This window comes from Dipodomys merriami, unplaced genomic scaffold (genome assembly GCF_024711535.1).
Source record: "Dipodomys merriami isolate MVZ:Mamm:240054 unplaced genomic scaffold, mDipMer1.0.p SCAF_287, whole genome shotgun sequence".
Lineage (NCBI taxonomy): Eukaryota > Metazoa > Chordata > Mammalia > Rodentia > Heteromyidae > Dipodomys > Dipodomys merriami.
In genome coordinates this window covers 818702-842891 of record NW_027204348.1, presented here as the reverse complement: position 1 = coordinate 842891, position 24190 = coordinate 818702, and positions in this window count along the sequence as shown.

Here is a 24190-nt window from a genome sequence, read left to right as displayed (position 1 = left end):
ATCCTATGTGATATGATGTAATAAAAGAAACATATATATGTAATAATATTAAATATATAAGAGTAATAAACAACATATGCAGTATACCTATGTATGTAAATAGATCTTATATATGAATATTACTTTTTCCAGAGCTGGGGCTTCAATTCAAGCCCTGGGAACCGATCTTAATTTCTTGTAGTCAAGGACGGTGATCCTTTCCCCTTCACCCGCAGTGTCACAGAGTTATCCAGGCCCTGATTTCAAATACAAGGCTTCCAGAAAAATGGTGCACATTCCAAACCAGGGCCTTATTATTATTATTATTATTATTATTATTATTAGCCGAGCACAGGTCTTGCACTCAGGTCTTGGGATCTTTGCCACAGCCGACCCTTATATCCCAGGACCCGAGTTCAATTCTTGGGCCTGGGAAAAAAATAAAAAGTAGAAGCATAAAACTGAGAAGTTCAAGAAGGTGGTTTTACTTTTATTTTCCTTTGTATTGTGGCCTTCCTGAGTGCAAATGACAAGGCCCAGAAAGTGAATATAACCTAACATTGCTGATGTTTGGTGGGCTATTAAGGAAACCATAGCCAAAACTGGCAACTTAGGTATGGAGGTTGAATCCCGGGATTGCCTCTAATGAATGGCGAGATTCTAAGAAACTCATTCCCATATAAATCCATACAAATGGAATAGTATAATTGTAACAATTAAATTAGTAGTGCATGATTATATTATAAAATTATAGACAACAATTATACTACATTGACTAATTTTCAATTAGTACTTTATTATGTATTCAATCATGATACTTTGAAAAGGAAGGAATAATTTAATTGCCAATAATGGTGAGTAATATGGTATATGCAATTTCATAGTATACAGACATCTCTCTCTCTTGTTTTATGCAACTACATCTATCTATCTATCTATCTATCTATCTATCTATCTATCTATCTATCTCTCTCTCTCTCTCTCTCTATCTATCTATCTATCTATCTATCTATCTATCTTGTCTGTTTGTCTGTCTGTCTGTCTGTCTGATTATCTACGAATCTACACATTTATCTGTTTATACACTTGTCACTCCTGGGGCTCAGTTGTAGAGTGCTCGCCTAGTATGTACAAAGCCCTGGATTCCTCACTACCATGTGCACACAGAAATCCAGAAGTTGTGCTGTTGCTCAAGCAGCTGAGCACTAGCTTTGAGTATGAAAGCTTAGGTACTGTGTCTAGTCTCTTACTCAAGACCCAGGAATGGTATGAAAAAAAGATGGAATGTTCTGACTGCAACTATATAAGAATAGCACTCCAAATACCTCATCACAGAGCAAGCCTTGAGTCTGGTGCTGACAGCTGCCATCTAACCTGACTTAGCCAGAGGTAAACTGCTGCAACCCAGCTCCACAGAACCAGATGCTGCTGGCTTGCTCACCCCTGGCATCCAATATACTTGGAAGTTAAGATCTGACACTGGTGGGTTTAAAACCCGCTCTGGCAGGAAGTCTCTGAAACTCTGAGCTGTGGCTCAAAGTGGTAGAGCTCTAACCTTGAGCAAACTATCTTAGGACAGTACCCCCAACCTTTCAGTGCAATCCCCGTGTCTCACTCCACCGCCCCACAAAAAAGCCACCCCTCTAAATCATTAGATGTGAACTTTGTGTGGCTTGGGATGTGTTTCTGAAAGAATGATAATACTGATGAAAACACCCTAATTCTAATGACAGTGTGTGGAATACAGCTATGTGATGAGTCCTTCAGGAGGTGTTGTGTGCTGAGTCCTTCACAGGGTGCATTTTTTCATCTGTTTCTTATAAGAGCTCCACAAGTAAGATGATTGTGTAGATGAGAAACTTGGGGCTCAGATATGTCCCCATGTCAGGGTCAAAATTATGTATGTACCTAACTCTAGTGAGTTGTCTCCTGCAGATAATTGTTTTGGTTTATTTTTTCTCAGTCATTAACCTAGAACTTAGGGCTTAGCCACTGACCACTCCCTGTTGGGCTCATGGCTAGCACCTTACCACGTGGAGCCAAGAACTGCCTTGCAACAGAGTGTTACAGTCTAGGTATCTGTAGCTCAGGTTTGTCATCCTTCCTACTCAAGAAGCTTAGATATGATGACCTCCGTTCCAAACTCTCCCAGACACAAAGGTCCCATAAGTCTATTGTCTCCTATTCACCACTTCGAAATTTGAAGTAGAAGCTGGGCGCTGGTGACTTGCACCTGTCATCCTAGCCACTCAAGAGCCTGAGAGCTGAGGATCACAGTCCAAAGCCAGGCTGGGAGGAAATTCCTTGAGAGGCTTCTCTCCAGTGAACTACCAAAATCCTGCAGGGGTGCTGTAGCTCAAGTGGTAGGGTGCTTGGCTTTAACTGAAGAGCTCAAGGATAGCTCCCAGGCCTAGACTTCAATTCCTCCAACTTTCAAGAAAAGAAAGAAAGAAACTTGAAGTGCAGTGCTGGGACTGTGTCTTAGGGGTAGAGTGTTTTGCAGGTATGAATCCCTGGGTTTGATTCCTTAGTAAAACATCACTAGAAAAAAGCCTGAAGTAGTTGTGTGGCTCAAGTGGTAGAGTGCTATCCTTGCACAGGAGAAACTCAGGTACAGTGTTCAGGTCCTGAGTTCAAACTCCAGGACAAGTGTATGCACACACACACACAAACACACACACACACACACACGCACACACACACACACACACACACACACACACACACACACACACACACACACACACACACACACACACAGATACCAGAATTGAAGCTGTGATACCAAATGGTAAAATTCTGAGCTCATGGTCAGCACCAAGGCCCCGTGTTCAACCCCAAAACCTAGCCACCCAGGGCCCATTTAGAAGAGGTAAAAGGTTTCAAAACCTGATGTTTCAACAGCCCTAAATAACAGGAAGCATTGTGATATTAGACATATGCTTGGATTTAGCAAGCTTCCAGAAATCTAGGAAGGCACTGTTGCCAATAATGAATCATTGTATTAGGTTCAGCTCCCTTATTGTCTGCCAGAAGGACCGTTGAATTAATTGTAGTAGGTTATTTCAACACTGGAACATCGTATAACAAAGACAGGATAAGTACAAGGAAGTTGGCCTGCCACGGGAGGTGGCACAAATGAAGGCTTCCTGTCAAAACAAAGCACTGGGGAGAGTGATAGCTTGGGGTACAAAGAGGAATTTTTCTCCTAGCCTTCAGAGCCTGCCCACACTCCTCCTCACTAATTGTCCTAGATGGAGTTTTTTGTTACACAGCTGTACAGGAGTGAGGCTTTTTGTCTGCCTGTTCCAACAATGAAGCAGTTTTTCTCCAGCAGCCTGGGGTGTGGAGAAAACCTTAGGCTCCTCTGAGAACAGTGAGGAGAGCCTCAGAACATGCACTGTCTTGTAAACACTCTCTGTGCTATGAAATCATTCTATTTAAAGCAAATTTCCTAGCTGGGTTCCTTTCATCATAGGGACTCTGGACATTCACAGATAGAAATGCATGCATACATACAAGGGGAGACATGGAGTTACTTGTGTTTTGTTTTGTTTTTTTTGGCAGGTCCGGGGGTTGTATTATGAGCCTAAGCACTGTCTTTGAGCTCATTTTGCTCAAGTGTAGCCCTCTGCCCTTTAGTCACAACCCCATTCATGGCGATCTTTTATTCCTGTGATCCCTCAGAAGTAAGAGTGCTGTAGACTTTCCTGTCCTGGCTGAATTCAAACTGGCATTCTCTACTGCTCAGACTCCTGAAGAACTAGGATTATAGGCAGGAACCTCTGACCCCTGGTTTTCTTTTCTTCTTGTTCTTTTTTGTTCATTGTGACAAAATGAAATCTTCACAGTGTCATTCTAATGGTTTGCATTTCGAAGTAAACTACCCAGGCCTTGAGTTCAAGTGCCAGGACTCCCACCTACACATGGAGGGAGATCTTGAGGAAAGCTTTCTTATTCATGTGAATGCTTAATGGAATGTTATAAAAATAACAATTAAATTTGCAGTTAGTTCATGTATATTATTTAATTATATATACACTACTATCAATTTTGATAAATTATCCCTTACTTTATTTAAGTATTATGGTTGAATACATAACAAATATTAATTGCAAATTAGTCATTGTACTATAATTATTGTGTAAAATTTTATAATGTAGTCATACATTACTAATGTAATTGTTACTTTACAACATTCCATTCATATTGATATATAAAAATGTAGTGGATTATGTCTTCCATTCTAGCACCATGGTATGATTATCCCAATTAAAGAATACTGACTACTTTTACATTAATGCTTTAATAAATATTCAACCATTATACTTCATTAAATGGAGGCATAATTTAATAATAATTCACAATATATATAATTTAATATCCTCACATTGTCTCTCTCTTATATATATTGCAAACTACACATCTATCTATTTATCTAACCATCTATATCTATACCTACATCTACATCTATATCTATATATATCAGTCACAATTATGGCTTGTTCCCAGGTTCTCAGAACTGGCTGGTAGCTCAGTTTGCCAAAGGCTTTTGTTCTACAACTGACCCATTCATAAGTTCGGCATTGTGGGCTGTGAGTTCAAATCCCAGCATGGCCAAAATTTTATATGTGGAGTCAGAAGCCAATTTTGACACATACTTTTTCCTTCTCTGTGAAAGTCCTGGGTCTTAGTATGATGTATAATCCACATGCAAATATATCCATGTGATAATATGTAATAAATATAATAAATGGTTTATATATAATAAACTAAAATAAAACATAAGGTTAATAAATGTCATATGGAGTAACCCCATGTATGTAAATAGATCTCATATATGAATATTATTTTTATCAGTGCTGGGGCTGAATTTGGTCCCTGGAAACTGGGCTGAAATTCTTGTCTTCAATGACGGTGAGCTTCCTCTGCCCCACAGTGCCACAGAGTTACCTAGACCCTGAATTCAAATCCCAGATCTGCCAGAAAAATGATCAAAATTCCAAGCAAGACCCTTAATTTCTTTTGGCCAGGATTAGGGCTTGAACTCAGTTCGTGGCAACTCTGCCTCAGCTTCGATCATCCTAGGCTGGGGTGCAGCATCTGGACCCACAGTCCATCCTGAGATCCTAGAACCCGAGTTCAAATCTTGGGACTGGCAAAAAAAAAAAAAAAGGAGAAGCACTGGGAAGGTGGCTCAGTTATAGAATGCTTGCCTTGCATGCATAAGACCCTGGGTTCCATTCCTCAGCACAACATAAGCAGAAAAAAGCAGGAAGTAGTGTTATGGCTCAAGTGATAGAGAGATAGCCTTGAGCTGAAGAGTTGGGGGACAGCACCCAGACCCTGACTTCTGGCCCCAATCCGAAAAAAAAGAAAGAAAAAAATATTGCCAGGAAAAAAACGGAGAAGGATAAAACTGGGAAGTTCCAGAAGGCAGTTTTACATTTTTTCCTTTACAACCATCCTGGGTCTAAATATCAGGGACCGTAAAGTGTACATGACCTTGCACTGTTGAACTTTGGTGGGTTATCAGGGAAGCCATACCCAAAACCAGCAACCTAGGCAGGGCATGAGAATCCCAGGACTGCCACCTATCAAGGGCGGGAGATCCAAAGAAAAGCATTCTGATATACATCCATATGAATGGAATGTTGTAAAGTAACAATTACATTAGTAGTGTATGATTACATTATAAAATTATACAAAATAATTATAGTACATTGACTAATTTACAATTAATACTTTGTTATGTATTCAACCATAATACTTAAATAAATTAAGGGATAATTTATCAATAATTGGTAGTAATATCGTATATATAATTAAATAATATACAGACATCTCTGTCTTGTTTTTATATACATACATACATACATACATACATATATACATACCTACATATATACTTTTATATATATATATATGTATGTAACAATCTATATCTATCTATCTATATATATATATATTTCTACACTTGTCATTCCTGGGGCTCAGTAGTAGAGTGCACGCCTAGTATGTATGAAGCCCCGAGTTCGATTCCACACTATCACATGCACAGAAAAAGCCAGAAGTAGTGCTGTTACTCAACCAGTTGGGCACTGGCTTTGAACATGAAAGCTTAGAGACTGTGTCTAGGCCCATACTCAAGCCCCAGGACTGGCACCAAAAACAAGTTAGAATGTTCTAATTGCAAGAATAGAAGGCCAAGATTTCAAATACCTCCTCACAGATCAAGCTGGTAGTCTGAAGTTGATGGCTGTCATCTGAATTGACTTAGCCAGAGGTCAACAGCTGAAACCCAGCATCATGGAACCAGACACTGCTGGCTCACCCCTAGCTGCTCAGAGGGTGAGATCAGACACTGGTGGGTTGAAAACTCAGCCCTGCCAGGGAATCTGCTAGACTCTGAGCTGTGCATCAAAGTGGTAGAGCTATACCCTTGAGGAAAAGGTCTTAGGACAGTACGTCCAACCTATGAGCGAAATCTCCTAGGCTGATGGCCCTCCCTACAAAAAAAACACCCCTCTAAACTGTTAGATGTAAACTTGTGCAGTTTGTGACCTGTATCTGAAAGAATGGTGATAAACAACCTAATTCTAATGACAGTTTGTGGGATACAGCCATGTTATGAGTCTTTCCTGGGGTGTTGGGTGTTGAGTCCTTCACGGGGTACTGGGTTGTTCATGGGGTATTGTGTGCTGACTCATTCACAGGGTACTATGTGCTGAGTCCTTCACGAGTTGTATTCTTTCATCTGGTCCTTATAAGATCTACACAAGTAAGATGATTTTGCAGATGAGAAAGTCGAGGCTCAGATATGTCCCCAAGGCAGAGCCAAATTAATGTATATACTGAGCTCTAGTGACTTGTCTCCTGTAGACAATTGTTTTGGTTTAGTTTTCTATATCATGAAGCTTGAACTCAGAGCCTAGGTGTTGACTTTCTTCTTGGGTTCATGGCTAACGTTCTACTATGTGGAGCCAAGGACCCCCTTGCAGCAAAGTGTCACGGCTTAGGTCTCTTTAGCTGAGATCTATCATCCTGCCTGCTCAGGAAACTGAGGATCTTTGTACCTTTTCACTTTGGTGGTTGAGTGGCTCTGATGCTCCTTTAGTCTTGATGTAATGATGCCAGAGAGATGTTTGTATCTGGAAATGAGCACATCTCTATCCAAGGACTTTTAAAGTACTATTTAAAAATACTTTTGAAAGTGATTTTAAAATATTCTAATGAAATTTTCAAAAAGTTTGTTAATTTCTGCTCTTGAAATTAAAGTCACTAAATTATGGAGTTAAAAAAAAATTATCCCAGATCACGGGCAAAAGTCAGCCTGGGCAGGAAATTCCTTGAGATGGTTATATCCAATAAACTATTAGAAATCCTAAAGAGGTGCTGTAGCTCAAGTTGCAGTGCACTAGACTTGAGCTAAAGAGCTCAGAGACAACACCCAGGCCCCGATTTGAACTCCTCCAACTTACAAGAAAAGAAAGAAATCTGAAGTGGATTTAGGGTAGACTGCTTTACATGTGTGAAACACTGGGTTTGATCCACATCCCTAGAAAAAAAGGCTGAAGTGGCTGTGTTACTCAAGTGGTAGAGTGCTGTCCTTGGACAAGAGAAACTCAGGTACAGTGGTTAGGTCCTGAGTTCAAGCACACACACACACACACATACACACACACACACACACACACACACGGAGGCACCATTACCAATAATGAATCATTTTATTACGTTCAGCTCCCTAATTATCTGCCAGAAGGACTCTTGAATTAATGTTAGCAGTTTGGTTCAATACTGAAACACAATCTTACAATGACAGGATGAGTGCAGGAACATGGCCTGCCATTGATTTTGCACAAATGAATGCTTCCTGTCAAAACAGAGCACTGGGCTTGGCGCTGGTGGCTCACACTTCTAATCCTAGCTACTCAGGAGGCTGAGATCTGAGGATCATGGTTCAAAGCCAGTTTGGGCAGGAAAGACTATGAGATTCCTATCTCCAATAAACCACTAGAAAACCAGAAGTGGCTCTGTAGCTCAAGTGGTAGAGCGCTCGCCTTGAGCTGAAGAGTGCAGGGACAGCGCCTAAGCCCAGAGTTCAAGCCCCATGACCAACCAAAAAACAAAAACAAAAACAAAAAAACCCAGAGCACTGGGGAGAGAGATAGTTTGGGGTACAAAGAAGCCTTTTTCTCCTGACCTTCAGAGCCTGCCTGCACACATCCTCAATAATTGGCCCGGATCAATTGTTTGTTACACAGCAATACAGGAGTGAGGCTTTTTGTCTGCCTGTTCCAACAATGAGTCAGACTTACTCAGAACCCTCAGGCTACACTGGGAACAATAAGGGGAGCCCCAGAACATGCACAGTCTAGAAAGCACTCGCTGTGCTATGAAATCATTCTATTCAAAGCAAATTTCCTAGCTGGGTACATTTCTTCATAGAGACTCTGATGTTCACTGATATAAATACATGCATACATACACCGACACATGGAGTTACTGGCTCTTTTTTTGTGGCATGTTCTGAGACTTGAACTGTGAGCCTAGACATTTTCATTGAGCTCCTTTTGCTCAAGGAAGCATTTTATTGTGTCTTAAACCATGATTACCCTAGGCTGGGGTGCAGCTTTTACACCCACAGATAATCCAGGGATACTAATACCTGAGTTCAACTCCCAGCGCTGGCAAAAATACAACAAACCAACAAAAATGGAGGAGGAAAAATCAGGAAGTTTTACACAACAGTTTTACCTTTGTTTCCTTAGCACTGTGACCCTCCTGGGTCTCAATGACTCAGCTTGAAAATTGTACGTGAGCTTGCATTGATGAAGGCTTAGGGCTCTCAGTGAAGCCTGAGCCCAACCTAGACACCTAGGCCCTGAGTTCAATCCTGGGAGTTCAATCCTGGGACTGCCACCTACACATGGCTGAAGATCCTACGAAACTTATTCCTATTTATAGGAACACTAATAGAATGTTTGAAATGTACTAACTGAATTACTAATTAGCTAGTCATTCCAGTTTAAGATTGTATTCAATAAATATAGGTCATTGATTAATACTTTATAAGTCTTCTTCTATAATTGATTAATGGAGGCATAATTTTATACTAAATAATTGGTAGTAATATATAGAAATAAGATATAGAGATCACCCTTTATATAGGGTTATACACTAGAGTCTACATAAATGTCTATCTGTCTCTCTCTGTATACATTTATAGATGCATACACATTTGTAAATACACACACACACACACACACACACACACACACACACACACACACACACTGCAATCTAAACATCTATCTGTTTTAATATTGGCCATTCCTAGGGCTTGATCTCAGGTCCTCAAATTTGCCCGCCAACCTCTCTTGCATCAGACTGGTGTGCTAACATTTACCCATTCATGAAGTGGGCCTGCTAGTCCCTGAGTTTAAGTCACAAAACTTCCAAAAACTTAATCCTGGTGGAGAGCCAATTGTCCCACTTGTTTTCCTTATCAGTGAAACTTCTGGGACTCAGGAATGATGTAGAATACATAGGCTCATCTACTTCTTATGTAATAGGATGCAAAAAATGTTATAAGTGTAGTCATACTCACGAAAGTGCATAAGAAACAAATAAAACACAAAATAAAATGAATACACTAACCGTAATATGCAGTAAACATGTGTAGGTAAATATAAATCATGTATTTAAAATATATGTGAATACTAATTTTTCGAGTGCTAGGACTTGAATTCAGGCCCTAGGAACAGGCCTGAATTTCTTGTCTTCCAGAAAGGTGATCTTCCCCATCCCTCACAATGCTGCAGATTTACCCAGACCCTGAGTTCAATTCCCAGGCCTGGCAGAAAAAATTGTGTGAATTCCAAGCCAAGGAGCCTCATAATTTTTAAAATATTTTTAATGTATGTATGTATGTATTTTTATTTTGTCAAGCATAGGGCTTGAACTCATGTTGTGGCAATTCTGCCTCAGCTTTGATCACTCTAGGCTGGGGTGTAGCCACTGGACCCACAGCCGAACCTGGGTTCCTGGGCACTAAAGTCTGACAAGAAAAAAAAAAAAAAGTTAATGCGACACAGGAAAAAAAAAAAAAACTGGCAACTTGCAGTTGGCTGCTAGTTTTACATTTGTTTTCTTTGCAAGGTGACCATTCTGTCTGAATGACACTGTTGAAAAATGTTGGTAACCTGGCATTGCTGAAGGCTGGCGGGCTACCAAGGAAGCCATAGGCCAACATGGCAACATAGGCCCTGTGTTTGAAGCCCGGTCGTGACCCCTACCAAAGGTGGGAAATCCTAAGAATCTCCTTCCTATTCATAGGAATACCGATGGAAGATTATGAATGGCAAGGTTGAATACGTTGTTTCTGAATACTACTATATAAATAGAGTGATTTTAGGAAGCAAATGGATTTTAATGAATATTTTTGACATATTCAAAGAATAGTATTAATTACATGGACGCAATAGTTTTGGAACAGTGGTTGATTTCATTAATAATTCATTAAGGATGAAAACAATAATATTAAATGCATGGAGAGGCAACAGCCCTAGGGGTCTATAGCTGAGGTCTCTCATCCTGCTTTCTCAGGAAGCTTAGATCTGAGGACATGGGTTCCAAACTATCCCAGACACAAAAGGTCTCATGAGCCTATTATCTCCAATTCACCACTAAGAAACCTGAAGTGGAAGCTAGGTGCTTGTCACTTATGTCTGTCATCCAAGCTATTCAGGAGGATGAGATCTGAGGATCATGGTTTAAAGCCAGTATGGACAGGAAAGTCCTTGAGACACTTAGCTCCAATGGACCACCAGAAAAGCTGAAGAGGCATTTGGCTCAAGTGGTAAAGCACAAGACTTGAGCTGAAGAGCTCAAGGACAGCACCCAGGCCCAGACATAATCTTCTACAACAATAAAAAAAAGACAGAAACAAACAAACAAACCTGAAGTAGAGGGCTGGGAATGTGTCTTAGGGTTAGAGTGCTTTGCAAATATGAAACCCTGAGTTTGATCTCTCAGGACCACAACCCTAAAAAAAGCCTGAAGTGGCTCTGTGGCTCAAGTAGGAGAGGGCTATACTTAAAAAGAGAAACTAGGTACAATGCTCAGGTCCTGAGTTCAACCTCCAAGAATCGTGTATGTGCCTATGCACCCTCTCCCATGTGTGTGCGCACACACACACACACTCACACATACACAGACAAGAAGTAATGCTGTTACACAAAATGGTAAAGCACCAGGCTTCTGCACTGAGCTCATGGTCAGCACCCAGGCCCTGTGTTTAACCCCAAAACCTGGCCACCCAGGGCCCAACTAGGAGAGGTCAAATGTTTCAAAACCTGATGAGGTTCACCAGCCCTAGATGACAGGAAGCTTTGTGATACCAGATATATGCTTGGATTTCCCAAGCTTCCTGAAATCTAGGAGAGGCATCATAGGCCCATCATCACAGGCAATGAAACATTTCATTAGGTTCAATGCCCTACTTGTCCGCCAGAAGGACTCTTGAATTATATTGAGCACTGTATCTGAACACTGCAATATAGTCTCACAAAACCAGGATAAGTGCACAGGACATGGCCTGTCACAGAAGGTGGCACATATGAAGGTTTCCTGTCAAACAAGAGCACTGGGGAAATAGTTTGGGTTACAAAGAGACCTATTTCTCCTGAACTTCAGAGCCCACCCACACTCATCCTCACTATCTGACCCGGACGGAGTTGTTTGCTACACAGTTGTACAGGACTGAGGTCTTTTGTCTGCCTGTCCAGACAACGAGAGAGACTTCTTCCAGCAGACCTGGGATACAGAGAAACCCTCAGGTTACACTGGGAACAGTGAGGGGAGCCCCGGAACATGCACTATCATGAAAGCAGTCTCTGTTGTGAAATCATTTTATTGAATATACATTACCTAGTTTGGTGCCATTCATCATAGCTACTCTGGAGCTTCACCTATAGGAATATATCCATACATACCCAAAGACATGGAAGTACAGGCTTTTTTTGAAGGGGCAGGTCTTGCAGTGGAACTATGAGCCTAGAACTTGTCCCTGAGCTCATTTTGCTCAAGGGTAGTGCATTAAGCTTGAGTCACAACCCCACTTCTCGGTTATTCTGTGATCTCTTAGAAATAAGTGTTATGGACTTTCCTAATCTGGCTGGAATCAAATTCAGATTATCTACATCTCACCCTCTGAGGAGCTGGGATTACAGTGAAAAGCCACTAGCACCTTCTTTCTTTTCTTCTTCATTTTTAATCTGGACAATCTGACTTCTTAGCAGGGTCATTCCAATGGTTTGAATTTATAAATTAAGTACCCAATATTCTTTAGAACTGCTTTACCTGAGAAAGATTTTCTCTCCTCATCTTCTCCTCTGGGACACATGTTTGAAGCCAAAAGTGAGAAATGAGTGTCACAGGATTTGGGAGCAAATGTCCATGGGACTTGTCAATTCTGTCACTTAGCATTGAGCTGCAGTGAATTTGCTGTCTCAAGATGAGAAGACCAAAAGCTGGAGCGATCCTCATACTGTCTGCATGACTCCTTTTGTCTATAAAATGATCTAGTAATTATTAGTGTTGTGTGTCTACAACCTTAAGTATCTAGAACCCACTAGAAGCATCTTCATGTATCTCTTTTTCTCTAGTGCCTCTCGAGATTTAGACTAAGGGTTTGTGTGGAGGGACTACTTGGTGTATCCCTGAGGAAAGCCGCTTGAATCTTGTTTGGGAGATCGCTGTTCAAATTCAGCCTGAGCAAGAATTCTGTGAAACTCTTATCTCCAATAAACCACCAGAAAACCATAAGGGGAACAGTGGTCCAGAGGGCAGAGTTCCAGCTTTGAGAGAGAAAGCCAAGAGGAGACACAGGCCAGACCAGGCAGGAAAGCCTGGGAGGTGCTTATGTCCAATTAATGACCAGATGGCTGAAAGTGGAGCTGTGGCAGTGATAAAGCCTCAGCTTTGGGAAAAACAGCAGAGGAATGCATTGGGCCCTGAGGTTAAGCCCTGGGATGTTCACAAAAAAAAAATTTCAAAAAGAGAAGGCCAATTTTGTGTATCAGTGCCCTACCTACTTTTGTCTGTATATTACCTCCATGAATGCAAACAGACCTTATGCAGTGCTTCTCCTTTTATTTACTCATTTATATTTCAGATATGCTCCTTTCATATACTGCATCATTCTCTTCATTTCAGGCCCATGGCTTTTCTCTTCCAGGGTTCCAGGCCTGTGTCCTTATATGATACACTGATGCTCTCAGGAGCCTTTATTTACATTTTGTTATGAGGCCAATGCAGGAACCATAACAAACTAGGCAGGGGAAAAGTATACCAGGTTTCATAGAAGTATCCAGTATTCAGAAAATTAAACTTGGGGAGGTAAAATGGCAACATACTTTTCTAAAAAACTACCATTAAGGAAAAGATGAGGGAGTTGGGAATGTGGATTACTGAGAGAGTGCTTGTCTAGCATGCAAGAAGCCCTGGGTATGATTCCCCGGTAGCACATACATAGAATAATCCACAATTGGGGCTGTGGCTCAAGTAGTAGAGTGCTACAGACTGTGCCCAGGCCTTGAGTTCAACCCAAGAACTGGCAAAGAGATACCTAGGTAGAATGGTAGGTAGGTAGATAGATAGATAGACAGACTTAGGATAGATAGAAAGATAGTTAGATAGATAGATAGATAGATAGATAGATAGATAGATAGATAGATAGATAGATAGATAGATAGATAGATAGATGATAGATAGATAGATAGATAGATAGATAGATAGATAGATAGATAGATAGATAGATAGATAGATAGGAAGATGATAGATGAATCTGGTCTTGGATTTCAGGAGGAAAGAAGGGAACAAATCCCAGTCATTAGGCCTTCTGCAGTGTGCCAGGACACCAGCATTGCCTTCACACAACCAGAGAGCAAGAAGACTCTCTCTTTCCCACTTCTCAGGCAGCCAAGGGCACCAGAGCCAATTGGGCAGAGCCAGGTTCTAACTCAGATGCTTGGAGAAAGAAGAGAAAGAACCCTGACTCTAGTTGGTCTGGGGATTTGAATTAATTATGTGGAGAATGAAGGAAGGAGAAAGGACTGGCAGAGGTAGAAGAAGGGCTTTCAAATCTGAAAGATGGAGAGTCAAAAACCCACTCCCTAAAACCAGAGGTCAGGGATTTTCTACTCTGTTCCTCCCCTTTCCCCGACTAAACTGGCTCTATTGGTAACCTAAGATAGCCTGATTCTCCCTTCACTTGTGGGAAGAATGTTAATTAGTCATTGTTTGAAGAGGCTGAGAAAAGCCTGACCCTGGTGTAACTCTAACGAGTGTTTTAGGTTTCCTCCCATTGCTGGAATGGCCTGGAATATATGAAGTGGTTTTACTGCTCACTTATCTGTTGAATGTGTACATTCTGCCTCCGAATCCTGTAGGCCTGGTCTCTGCACCTAGCCTGGTTTTGAAACTGTTTCCTGTCCTTCAAATACAGTGTTACACTGGAGTTCTTTCTGCTAACGGGGCTAGGGTTTGGAGCTAAGAACTTCATGTGAACCCAAGATGGGTCAATGTTTCTTTCCTCCTTCTATAGCTCAAGAATTCTAAGAACATTTAGAGTGCAAGTTCTTCTCATCACCAAGGGAAACAAAGGAAGCTCTTGAACATCTGACCTTTCAGAAGTGGAAGTCAGAGTCTCATAGACTTTCCTGCCCTGGCTGGCTTCATCTTGTAATCCTCAAACCTCAGTCTCCTGAGCTAGGGTGACAGGCCTGAACTACTGGTGCTCTGCTAGGCTCAGAGCTGTAATGACCTTGACAGTACAAATCAACTGCTATCACAATGGGCTTGGGGAGCATATTAAGCCTTTCAACATTGGACCTTTCAGAACCCTGTAGGACACAAGATTACAATGCTAGAGTCTGAGAGGATGGACATATGGATATATTACACTTGAACTTTAAGCTCTGACTCCAATTCTGGTATACATCAGTGTTCATTTTCCAAAGAATGTTCTCATAATTAACAAATAGGAAAAGTGCCTGGATTAACACTCACTTTTTTTCCCAATAGTGTTTCTTGAGCTCAAGACTGGGCACTGTCCCTTAGCCCCTCAGGTCAAGTCAAACACTCTACCACTTGAGTAATAGCACCACATGGGGTCTTTGGGTGGTTCACTGGAGATAAGAGTCTAACAGGCTTTCCTTGGCTAAGCTGTCTTTGAACTGTGGTCTTCAGCTCTCAGCCTCCTGAGAAGCTAGATTTCCATGTGTGAGACACTGGCATCTGGTCTATTGTTTTTGACAGTACTGGGGCTTGATCTTAGGGCCTAGGTACTGTCTCTGAGCTCCTTTATCTCAAGGCTAGCCACTTGAGCCACTCCACAGTTTCTACTGTTTTCTGAGTATGTGGCACTGAGGATTCAAACCCTGGCATTCATGCATGCTAAGCGAGCTCTTTACCAATAAGCCACATTTCTAGCTCCATCCTTTAAATTTTACCCCTCACTTGCCTATCCTCAGGAAAGGTTTCTGACTATAAATCATCTAAAGAAATCCCAATAGGAAGAAGTCCAACGATTGGACAAAGCTCATACTTGGAAGAAACTCTAAACATGTGAAAACTGTGACAAATGCATCCATTTAATTATGTATTATGTTTCAATACTTAATAAAATATTAATGAAAAATGAGTCAATGTCCTAAATTGTTGCATAGAATTTTATTATAGGTGTGCAAAATGTAATAAATATTATGTGTATAATACGTTAAATACAATAATCAATCAATTAATGAATCAAAGAAAAATAAAATACAAAATCAATAAAATCATAATATGAAATTAACATGTATAAGTGTATATCATATATTACACATGTATAGAAATATTTTTTCAATTGCAGGGCCTTCATTCAGGCCCTGGGAACTCTAGCCTGAATTTCTTCGCCTTCACCCATGGTGTAAGAGTTACCTGAATGGTGAGCTCAAATGCTAGCAATGGCAGAAATACTGGCCCAAGTTTTGATAGTGACTTACTTTTTTTAATGGAAGCAATCATGTTTACTCAGTTCCATACTGAACATTAAAAAAAAGCAGTGTAGAATTTTGTACAGCTATTCAGACATACTTTCCTTACCTCTAAAGTGCTTCTCTGAGAACTATATTGTTTCTCTTTTTTGTACTTTTTTATTGCAAAAATGTTTTACAGAGGGGTTACAGTTATAGGAGCAAAGTAATGAGTACGTTTCCAATTGAGCATTGTTGACTCCTCCTTTGTTTTCCCCCTACCATCCCTTGCCTCCCATCTCCCCAACTACTTCACCCTGCCGAGGTCAGTGATTTAGTTTTTCATTTTTGTGTGGTTTTGAACTCAAGCTGTAGCAACTCTTCCCTCACATTGTTACAAGTTTACCAAGACCCTGAGCTCAAATCCCAGGCTAGGAAAGAAAACTGGCAGAAATTCCAAACCAGGGAGCTTTATTTTGTTTAATTTACTTAAATAATGTTTTTTCTTTCTTTCTTTCTTTATTTTTTTTACAACCATAGGGCTTGAACTCAGTTCGTTTCAACTCTGCCTTAGCTTGGATCTCCCATAGCCGACCCTGAGATCCTAGACTCAGAGTTCTTGCAGGTAGAAAAAAAAAAAACCTGGAAAGCACAAAAAGTGGCATGCTGTAGAGGGCTGGGTCTGAATGACATGGCTGCAAGGTGGACCTGACCTTCCCTTGCTGATGACTGGTGGGTTATCAGTGAAGCCATAGGCCAACCTGTCAACATATGCCCTGGGTTCAAATCCCAGTCCTGATACCAATGGCAGGAGATCACAAGAGACTCATTCCTATGCATAGGAATAGTGATTAAAAGAGTAGTTCATGCATCGGTCTTGTCTAAAATTGGAATCAATAATCCTAAAATGCTGATTGGTCTTAATGTTATTAAGCATGAAAAGGATAATATTCCTTCAATGGTGGGATAATAAATACCTAACAATTGGTAGGAACGTAGTAGTTGTCATTCAATCATAGATTGATGGCTCTGGCACTCTTTACCAATATATATATATATATATATATATATATATATATATATATATATATTTGTATACCACCGTCTGCCTATCCATGTATTGCTGTTTTGGCCAAACCTGGGGGTTGATCTCAGTGCTGGGCAAACACCTGACAGCTTCATTGTCTAGAGGCTGCCATGCTGAAACTCACCCATTCATGAATTGGGTCTGCTAGACACCGAGCTCTCAGATCCTCACACTGCCAGACATGATGGAGAACATATCTAAAATCTAGATTTTCTGTGATAGGATGTAAGCAATGTAATAAATGGTAGAGGTGTCATCAGAGTCAATAAAATAAATGGTAAATAAATGAATAAAACTAGAAATAAAATGAATAACCACACCAAACACAATATGGACTGAACATCTGTATGGAATTATAAATCCCATCGATAAAATGTATATAAGGAGTATCTTTTCCAGGCATGAGGCTTGAATTCAGCCCTCCTATGAAGAGGGAATAGAGGGAGATCCTGAGATACTCATTTCTGGACCTAGGCAGAGTCATGGAATGCAATCGATCTCATCCTTTAATGAGTAATTCGTGCATGATGCAAGTAGGAAATGATAAGCAAGACTCATGGGGTATAGATTATTTGTAAAGGAGAGTTGATGAAGCGTGACAATAATAATCACAGTCATGAAATGGAGGCATCAGGAAAGATCCAAGAATCAGTAGTCACACAGATTGGATTCCATCACAGGTCACCATCAATCCTACTCTATACAAATATATACTTATTTGCATACTACCTTCAGCTTATGGATGGGTGACTATTGTGCTCACCACTCTCCCCCCACGGGGGCTCAAATTCAGGTACTGGGAAGGCCTAGATCCTTCGTTGCTAACAGGCTGGTCTGATCAGCTGTTACCATTCACCAATGGTGCCTGCTAGGCCTGAGTTCAGATCCCAGCCCTGCCAAAAGATTCATCTTGATGCCAGAAGCCAATCGTTGAACCTGGTTAATTTCCTGTGCAAGTACTGGGTCACAGCTAGGATGGCGAATGCATGGGTCACCCTGTGGTCATGGGAATAAGTTGTTATACATGTTAGCCCAGTTATACCTGTCATCATATACTCAAGAAATTACACAATACATTCATAAATGGCATACAAAATAAAGACAATAAGTACACTCAATGCATGATGCAGTCCACACACGGATGTGAATATACATCCCATGTTTCAATGATGCATTGAGGACTATTTTGGCCTCACTAGAGCTCGATCTCAGTTCCTGGGAACAACCCAGCTCCTTACTGGCTCACAGTCTGGTGTGATCACGTGGACCCACTGTGCAGTTGGGCCTCTTAAGCCCTGAGTTCGAGTCCCAGCACTGCCAAAAATTCACCCTGATGTGAGAAGACAGTTGTTGCACCTGTTTTCCTGTGCTGCACAAATTCTGGGTCTCTGCTAGATGGAGAATGTATAGGCAATTCTATACTCATGGGAACAGGGTGTCATCCAGTTCACCACAATTATATCTCTCAACCTATATTTAAGAACATACACAATACATCAATGAACAAGACACAAAATAAAGAGAATGACTATAACAAATGCAAGATGCCGCCCACCCATGTTTGGAAATATAGATCTGTAGAGAGCTGTGAGAGGCCGCACCTGGAAGATGGTGCCGGCTTCCGCCATCCGCCTTCCCGATAAGCGAGGGCTCTCTTGGTAAACAACTCCTTATATGGCTAAGGCAAAGAATCTGGCTTGCTTCCGCGCACCTGAACCTATTGGTGGTTCCCACGTGGCGTATCAGGGTTGGCTACCCAGCGGGTACTTAAGGCTGTGGGGAATTCTCCCTGGGGTTGGGGTCAGAAGATTACTCAAAGGTCCTGAATAAACTGCAGAGAGAAGAGTCCGGTGTCGCGTCTTCCTTGCTGGTCGAGGCGGTAGCGACATGTGGTGGCCCGTACGGGGAACTCAGCCATAACCCCAATGAGGACTCAGAACTCTCTGCGGTCAGGGTGGTGCACCGGTAAGTTCCCAGGTAAAAGGGGAATCCGCGACAAAAGCGGGGGTAAGTCCCCAGGTAAAAGGGGAATCCGCGACAAAAGTGGGGGTAAGTCCCCAGGTAAAAGGGGAATCCGCGACAAAAGCGGGGGTAAGTCCCCAGGTAAAAGGGGAATCCGCGACAAGAGCGGGGAGTAAGTTCCCAGGTAAAAGGGGAATCCACGACAAGAGTGGGGGGAATTTTTGCTCTTCTTGGTAGATAAAGAGAGAGCGAGAACCCGGGGCTAGTCAATAGAGTAGCCAAAAGTGAAAGTAAAAGTTTGTTTACCAGCTTTAAATGTTTAAAACATGGGCGCTTCTTCTTCGCACCCAATTTTTTTGGCTCTCAATGAGCTACTGCACTCAAAAAAGTTAAAAATAAAAAAGAGTACTTTAGAGAGATTTTTGAATGAATGTGACATCGTTGCCCCGTGGTTCGCTGTCTCCGGAAGCCTCACAGTGGCCTCTTGGGAGAAACTAGGGAGGGACCTAGATTTTGCCTCTGAACAAGGAACGCTTAAGAGCAGAGTGAGACCAATATGGAAACTGATAAGAGGCTGTATCGAGGACCAGCGTTGCAGTGAGGCGGTAGAGAATGATCAGGCCCGCGCTAGAAATGCTGCAGGAAGAAAGATCGGAAAGGGCAGACAGCGAAAAGGAGGAGAGCAGGGGGGGTTATACCCCAATTTTGCCGAACTAGAGACCTCTGAGTCTACAGACTCAGAGGAACTACAATCACTCATAGAACAAATAGAAAAAACAAAGATAAGAAAGAGGAGGAAAGGGAAGGAGAGAGAGTACCCAGATAAAGACGAATGCACGCCCTCCGTGCACCGCCCCACACCTTCAGCCCCTCTGCTCTATGCGGAGGACCCCGGAAGTGGCAGCCCCGGTTGTTCTTTCAGCCCAGGTGTGTGGAAAGCGGTAAGAACCGAGTTACATCTAGCCTGTCCAATATTTCAGGATCCACAGGGACAGTGGTATCATGAACCCTTAGATTTTAAGGTTATAAAATCTTTAGCTGAGTCTGTGCGGACATACGGAATCACAGCCTCCTTTACTGTAGCCCAGGTGGAGGCCCTAAACAGACTCTGCATGACACCCGGTGATTGGAGTGGGCTCGCACGAGCTTGTTTGAGCCCAGGTCAGTATTTAGATTGGAAGGCCTTTTTGATTGAATTTGCTAGTGAAGAGGCTGCGGCCAATCAGGCTGGGGGAAACCCAGCTTGGGACAGAGATATGCTGCTTGGACAGGGGAGATTCGCCAATAAGCAGATAGGCTACCCGGTTCAAGTTTATGAACAAATCAATAAAATTGGCATAAAGGCATGGAAGGCCTTACCAAATAAAGGCGAGGTGAGTGGCAATCTCACCAAAATCCTGCAGGGCTCTATGGAGCCGTTTTCGGACTTTGTTGCCCGTATGGTCGAGGCCGCTGGCAGAATTTTTGATGACCCAGACGCAGCCATGCCATTAATTAAACAGCTTGTTTACGAGCAGTGCACTAAGGAATGCAGAGCCGCCATAACCCCATATAAGAATAGGGGACTAGAAGCATGGATGAAAGTTTGCAGAGAGCTGGGCGGACCACTAACTAATGCTGGATTAGCTGCTGCTGTGGTGCAATTAACCCAGAAGAAAGGGGGAGGCTCAGGTGCGTGCTTTAGATGCAGCAAGATGGGACACATAAAGCGTAATTGCCCTGAAAGAGGAAGTGTGATAGAAACAGGAAAGGGACAGCAGCCTAAGCAGCCTGGGCTGTGCCCTAGATGTAAAAGGGGGAAGCACTGGGCAGTTGAATGCCGATCTGTGAAAGACATCAACGGTCGAACCTTAACGCAGGCCCATTCAAAAAACGGGCAGCAGGTCCCTCGCCCTCAGGGCCCGCAAATATATGGGGCAGTCGAGAACCAGGACAGGAGCTACTACACAGAACAGTGGCCGACCTTCCGGCACCCCAAAGACCGCGGAGAGCCACTGCGGGCTCAGCAGGTCTGGACCTCCGTGCCACCACCAGACTCGTATTAACTCCCCGAATGGGGGTCCAGTTAGTTGACACAGACTTCCAAGGACCCCTTGAGCCTGGCACGGTGGGATTGTTGATAGGGAGGTCATCCACAATTCTGCGGGGCCTTAAGGTGCATCCTGGTGTGATTGACCCAGACTATACTGGAATTGTAAAGATTATGGTTGAATCTCCTAAAGGAATTTTAGCCATCTCCCCAGGAGATAGAATTGCTCAGCTTTTGATTTTACCCAGTTTACATGACCATTTTGCGGCTCAGCCCAAGCTAAGAGGAAAAGGGGGTTTTGGATCCACGGGAACAGACTTAACATTCCTGTCTCTTGATTTGGACCAAAGACCAGTCCTTGAACTCAATGTTGATAATAAGAAAATTTTGGGCCTTTTGGATACTGGGGCAGACAGGAGCATTATTGCCAGAAAAGATTGGCCATCAGGATGGCCTGTACAAGCATCCTCCCAAACCTTACAAGGTCTGGGATATGCTAAGGCCCCTGACATGAGTGCGAGACAGCTGCACTGGAGTGATGAAGAAGGACATTCCGGTATAATACAGCCATATGTGTTAGAGCTCCCGGTTTCCTTATGGGGCAGAGACCTTATGAAAGAAATGGGATTTAAATTAAGTAATAACTATTCCCCTGCATCACAGGACATGATGGTACGTATGGGTTATCACCCGAATTTTGGACTAGGTAAATTTCTATGAGGGAACAAGGAGCCTATTAAAGTGTACCAGAGAAACCACAGGCAGGGCTTGGGTTTTTCCTAGGGGCCACTGGGGGAGGGATCCCCATATCCTGGAAAACGGAGGAGCCGGTGTGGGTGCCTCGGTGGCCACTTTCCTCTGAAAAATTAACTGCTGCCAGGACATTAGTACAGGAACAGTTAACCCAAGGACACATTAAACCATCAGTATCCCTGTGGAATACACCCATTTTTGTTACTAAAAAGAAGTCTGGAAAATGGCGTTTGTTACACGATTTACGAGCCATCAATAACCAGATGCAAATTATGGGCCCCGTACAACGAGGCCTACCTTTGCTTTCTTCCCTGCCGGCCTTTTGGCCCATTATTGTGATTGATATAAAGGATTGTTTTTTTTTTCCATTCCCCTACATGATCAAGACAGTGTGAGGTTTGCTTTTACTATTCCCTCCTGCAATCATGAGGAGCCAGATAAAAGATATGAGTGGGTAGTTTTGCCTCAGGGGATGGCCAATAGTCCTACTATGTGCCAACTTTATGTGGATGAAACTCTTGCCCCTCTTAGACAAAAATATCCCAAATTAAGATGCATTCATTATATGGATGATATTTTACTAACAGCAAAGAGTAAACATGCTGGAAAAGGCGTATGTGGATTTGATTGAGATGCTAAAGTACAGAGGACTGTTTATAGCTCCTGAAAAGGTACAGCAGGACCAGGTTATAGATTACTTAGGAGCGAAAATATGTAAAAATTGCGTTACTCCACAAAAGGTAGAGTTGAGAAAAGATAATCTAAAAACCTTAAATGATTTTCAAAAATTGTTAGGAGATATTAATTGGGTTAGAAGCTATTTAAAGCTACCTAATTATGATTTGAGACCCCTTTATGCTATATTACAAGGAGACTCTGCTTTGGATTCTCCTAGACAGTTAACCAAAGAGGCAAGAGAGACTTTACATAAGATAGAAGAGAGATTACAAAATGCCTGCTTACAGAGAATACAGGAAGACAAGAGTATTACCCTGTGGATACTCCCTACCTTGTCTCAACCTACTGGGTTGTTGTGGCAAGAAGGCCCGTTGTTTTGGATTCACCCAAAAATATCACCGGCCAAGTCCATTGAATATTACCCTACTGCTGTGGCTGGTGTTGCACTCTCTGGAATTCAACAATGCTTACAGTATTTTGGAATTGCCCCGTCTACCATTATAGTTCCTTACACCAGCCATCAAGTTCAAACTTTGTGTGCTACTATAGATGATTGGGCTATTTTACAATGTAGCTTTACTGGACAAATAGACAACCACTTTCCAAAACATCCCCTTTTGGGGTTTTTCAAGGAACACCCAATTATCTTTCCTAAGGTAACGACTTCTCAACCTATTGTAAGTGCCCCTAATGTATTTACTGATGGCTCAAAAACGGGATGTGGTGTATACATGGTTGAGGCACAACGACCGGTACAACACCAGTTTCAGCCCGGTGCTCCTCAGATGGTAGAGTTAAAAATTGTTATAAAAGTTTTTGAAGCATGCCCGTTTTCTTTTAATTTAATATCTGATTCTGCTTATGTTATTAATGCTCTCAAGGTTTTAGAGGTTGCCGGACCTATTAAGAGTTCCAGTCCGGTTGGTCCATTGTTTCAACAATTACAACAGTTGATTTGGCAGAGAAAATCATGCATATTCGGGCTCATACAGGCCTGCCAGGACCCCTGGGCAAAGGAAATGATGTAGTGGATCAATGGACCAGACAAGAATGGGTATTTATTAGCTCTGTCTTAGACAGAGCCAAAACCTTTCATAAAACATTTCATGTTAATGCAAAAGCACTACAACAAAAATTTCAAATTTCTCGAGCCGATCGAGACAGGTCCACCTAGTGTTGGGGTTAATCCCCGGGGTTTGCTCCCCCTAAAAGTTTGGCAGATGGATGTGACTCACATCTCTGAGTTTGGACACCAAAAATATGTACATGTGTCTGTGGACACCTGTTCAGGTGTTATACATGCCACGCCCTCGGCTGGAGAAAAGGCACGCAATGTTATTGCCCATTGTTTGCAGGCCTGGGCAGCCTGGGGAAAACCTTATCAACTTAAGACTGACAATGGACCTGCGTACACAGGACAACAGTTTGCCTCCTTTTGTCATCAAATGGAGGTGCAACTTATACATGGTTTGCCCTACAATCCCCAAGGCCAAGGCATTGTGGAACGTGCTCACCGCACGATAAAAGAGTGCCTACAAAAACAAAAGGGGGGAATTGGCCATGGCCGTACCCCAAAGGAAAGACTTTCTCTTGCTTTATTTACTATTAATTTTTTAAATTTGGATGCTCAGAGTCAATCCGCAGCAGATAGACATAATGAACCTCATGGCCCAGCAAAAG